The sequence below is a fragment of the Euprymna scolopes genome, chromosome 46 (assembly GCF_053919585.1).
Source record: "Euprymna scolopes isolate OS-2025 chromosome 46, ASM5391958v1, whole genome shotgun sequence".
In the NCBI taxonomy this organism is placed as follows: Eukaryota; Metazoa; Mollusca; class Cephalopoda; order Sepiida; family Sepiolidae; genus Euprymna; species Euprymna scolopes.
In genome coordinates this window covers 132,026,838-132,031,837 of record NC_136527.1, presented here as the reverse complement: position 1 = coordinate 132,031,837, position 5,000 = coordinate 132,026,838, and the positions used below count along the sequence as shown (strand labels likewise).

The following is a 5,000-nucleotide window of genomic DNA, read 5'->3' as shown; positions in this document are numbered from 1 at the left end:
TTATTTTTAGCTGCAATATTTTAAGTCTAAAAAATTCTTATTTTTTACTTTACTAGAATATTTTGTTCTTTACTTTTCCAGGTTGAATTTCTTGTCCTTTACTTTTCCAGGTTTAATAAAATCTTAAGAATATTACTTTTCATGCGCGCATTTTTCCATATAATTCATGATTTTTCCAGGCATTGCTATTGTATTAATATATACATTTATAATATTTATTAATGATTGTCAAAAAAAAAATAGCTCTCAAACACACATTTATGCAATATTTATCATTCAATCACAGTAGTTCCGAGACTGGGTCTCTACCGAGACTGCGGTTCATGAATTCGTGATCTGTATGGAGCGTAAACTAACAAAAAATAAGATGGCACTCGGTGTCGTTTTAGATATCGTTGGAGCTTTTGACAACATACCCTTCAGTAGTATGTTCAAGTCGCTACGAGAACTCAATGTGCCACCAGTACTCATCCGATGGATTGAGTATATGGTGAGGCACAGAACAGTTCAAGTAGAACTACTGAGGGCAACTGTTAAAAGGGAAGTAGTTAAATGAAACCCCCAAAGTGGGATTTTATCACCTTTACTATGGAACTGAATGCTGAATCCTCTTTTAAAGGAGTTTAAAAATAGGAATATTTATGCCCAGGCTGATGCTGATGATATCGCAGTGCTGGTCGCGGGTTCAAAAGCATCATTGGTCAGATGCATTGCCAAAATGGGACTACATTTTTCATCAAATGTGATAACGAAAAATTTGAGTTCATTCAAAGAATATGTATATCATAGAATTCACTAATATTTTTAATCGATAAATTCACCATTTTTTGCTATAAAATCATAAGGAGAGTTAAAAAAAAAATTAGTTATTAAAAAAAAAGTTCGGTTTTTTAATTATAAAAAAAAAACGATACACGGGATTGAACCTAAAATCTTTCCACCAACCCCCGGTACTCTAACCGTTACGCTAACATGTCATATTGGCAAAATCGCAGTAAAAAATATTTATATACAAAAAGTTATGCAAAATAATAAAAAAAAAAGCGTTAGTCACTTATGTACTTACTCTCCTGTTTGTGAACCCACATATTTTGTTGTAACTTTTTTTCTACTGAACCAATTTTCGAAATATTTTTTTCAAAATGTAGCTAATGAGGTGTTCTATCCAACTATATAACCTGTTTGAAATTTGGTTGCGAACGGAATTAGTGGTGGGGGTTTGAATGTCTCTCGATTCATTCAATTTCGGACTTAAGCATATATTCAACCACTACCGTGGTTGAATGATATATATATTATATATATTATATGTATTATATATATATTATATATATTATATATATTATATATATTATATATATATATTATATATATTATATATATATATATTATATATATTATATATATATATATTATATATATATATTATATATATATTATATATATCATATATATTATACATTATATTATATATATCTTATATATTATATATTATATGTATATTATATATATTATATATATATTATATATATTATATATATCTTATATATTATATTTATATTATATATTATATGCATACATATATTATATATATTATATATATATATTATATCATATATATATATTATATCATATATATACATATATTATATATATCATATATATATATATTATATCATATATATACATTATATATAATATTATATTATATATATAACATTATATATATAATATTATATATATAATATTTTATATATAATATATATATAAAATTATATGTATATAATATTGCATATAATATTATATATATAATATTATATATATATATATATATATATAATATTATATAACTACTTCATTTACTCACATAAATTTTATACACGACAGTATAAATTTATGCGTAAACTTTAAGTATTTACTTCAAAAGTGCTCAATAGTAGGTAGAGCTAGTTAGTAATTTATAAAATATATATGGCGATTAAGCTACACTGAATATTCTGCGTTTCATCCACTATAGGATTCGTCAGGCTTATGCGTATAAGCCTGACGAATCCTATAGTGGATTAACCGCAGAATATTCAGTGTAGCTTAATGGCCATATATATCTTATAAATTACTAATATTGTATATATATATAATATTATATATAATATTATATATAATATTATATATATACATATAAATATATATATATATATATATATATTTATATGTATACTAACACTCTAACACGGCTTTGCCAGGGTCCTATGTACTTTTCATATGATTTTAAGTGTTTAGATTAAAATATTTACCACAATTTTAAAATTTAATATTTTGGTCTCAAATGAAAATAAAAAGTTTGATCCATGTTCAAGTGGTTAGACCCAAAATTAACGGAGGAATTTTGTAGAATCTGTCAACTTTGGGCCAAATTTCCGCCTCCAAACTTATTTAAATACTTTCTGAATGCTCGTTACGTTGGAATTTCAAATGTTTAGATCCAAAATTGGCTGAGTAGCTTGCGAGACACCGCAAAGGTCAACTCCTTTGAAATTTGACCCACGGTCAGCTCAAATTTTCGACCCAAGCCCGATTAAAACACTTGCCCTATCTCTGAATACTCTCTATGTAAAATTTCAAATGTTTAGACCAGGAATTTGCTGAGTAATTTGGTAGAGACCGCAGAGGTCAATTTTTTTTTGAATATTACCCCAATGTTGAACCCTTAACATTTAGTATTTTGAACTCGAATCAAATTAAAATGTCTGATCTATGTCCAAGTAATCTATATTCAAAATTGCTTAGACCCAAAATTGGCGGAGAAGTTTGGTAGAGGTTTCAAAGGTCAAATCGTTAAACTTTGACCCCCTTGACAGCCAAATTTCTGGCCAAAACCGAGTTATTGTGTAGGGAAAGGTAAAAATACATTTTAGCAGTTCCGCCCAGTTTGCTCGTTTGAATATGTGTGCCTTCCTTTTTTTTTTTTTTTTTTTTTTTTTTTTTTTACACAGTTATCACCACTTATCAAGGCCCGGAAACCACTCAGGGATAAGGGTTATTGCAAGTACATCACGTTAGTGAGGAGATTTTATGAAGTGTTTAATTAGGGGGGCGGTTCATTAGGAATTTGTTAACATTAGACTTGAAGACATCCAAGTTGTAGTCCGGAGGGAAGCAGGCAGACGGAACAGAGTTCCACAGGCGTGCAGTTCTAAGAAAGAAGCTTTGCTCATGAAATCCGCGTTTTGATTTAGGCACAGATATAGAGTGGGGGAAATTTTTCACAGTGGATTCAGCTAGACGGGTGATTTTCGTGAAAGTTTGGCGAGGGGGGACCAGGGATTGGAGTTCAGACGAGCACCTGCCATGAAAATAACGATAAAACAAGGATAGGCTCGCAACGTCTCTTCTGTGGGAGAGGGGTTGCAGGGTAGAGAAAAGGGCATCCCCACTAAACCACGAAGTCTATTTTGTACTCTGTCAAGGCATGATAGGCTGTTTTTGGCAGCTCCTGCCCAGATATGGCAACAGTATTCCATCCTTGGCCGTACTTGGCTTTTATATAGATAGAGAATTGCATCAGTAGTGAGATATCTTCTGGAGCGGTAGAAGGATCCCACCATCTTTCCAGCGACCTTGGCAACAGACTTGATGTACGTGTTCCATTTCAGATCAGGAGTAAAGGTCAAACCCAGAAGCTTGTCAAAACACGGGGCCTCACCCAGACGAGAGCCATCCATCACAATTGATGCCAGCTGGGGATCAGAGCGTTGATGATGTAAGGATAGGAGTTTGGTTTTAGATGCATTAAAGGTAACTAGCCACATCTTCCCCCACTGAACCACGCGCTCGAGATCAGAGGAGAGAGAATCCGAGAGAACTTTGTCATTTACAGCCTTTGATGTGTTGCCGTAGATGGTCGTGTCATCAGCATAGATGTCAACGAATGATTTAAGTATGTGTTTAGGGAGGTCATTGATGTAGATCAGGAAGAGAGTTGGGCCGAGGATTGACCCCTGAGGGACTCCAGCATTTATATTGCAGGCCTCCGATTTTTGTCCATCTACCACTACTCTTATGAGCCTATCGGAGAGAAATGATTTAATGATTGAGAAAACATTTCCAGTTATACCGTAGCTGGAATTCTTGTGAAGTAGACCCTTATGCCATACTTTGTCAAAGGCCTTTGATATGTCAAGAGCAATTGCCCTAGAAAAGAAGCCTTTGTCAAGAGATTCACTAATCCTGTGGGATATAACCGTCAGCACATCTGCAGTAGATCTTGCAGAGCGGAAACCATATTGTGTGTCACTAAGAAGGTTGTTTCTGCTGAGGTGGTTGACTATTTCTCTATTTAATATTGATTCCAGTAACTTACTCATAACACAGAGAAGACTTATTGGTCTGTATTGAGAGGGAGATGACTTATCACCTGAATTCTTAAATACAGGGCAAACTGATGAGGTCTTCCAGGGGGTCGGAAAGCACTTCTCCTTAAGGCAGCGCTTAAATAGTTTCATAAGTATGGGAGCAAGTTCAGGTTGAAGCTTTTTTAACACTATAATTGGGATGCCATCAGGGCCAGTTGCTTTACTGGAATCTAGGTTTTTTATTAGCTTGGCGACCTCATGCACGGATATTTGTATATTACCTAGCTTGTTCTGTGTTATAGGAGGAAATATGGGGAGTTGATGGCCTTTACTACAAAAGAAAACTAGGTAGGGACCTTTTCTAATAATAGTCGTTTATTTTTTAATACCATATTCTGTGACGTCAGTAAACACATAAGATAGTGCATCAGCTATCTCTTTACGACGGCCACCGACGAATCTTTAATTATTGTTTATAATGTTATGAGCAAAGATACTCGCGTTTCGCGCGGGACTTTGCTGTGCGGTCAGGTACCCGCTTCTCAGACCCTTCTTGCCGTAAGTAAATGTAATTGCAACTATTTCTTAAGGTTTTTTAACTACTTCCTAAAGTGACTGAGATCTGACGATGAACTTTAAAGCAAGTAG

At 33.2% G+C, this 5,000-nt stretch overlaps 1 protein-coding gene across 1 annotated transcript in view; it reads right to left on the bottom strand.

The window, feature by feature from the left end:
• LOC145270383 (uncharacterized) overlaps positions 1-5,000 on the bottom strand; it is an 88,423-nt gene that overhangs the window by 8,424 nt on the left and 74,999 nt on the right. The window lies entirely within an intron of this gene.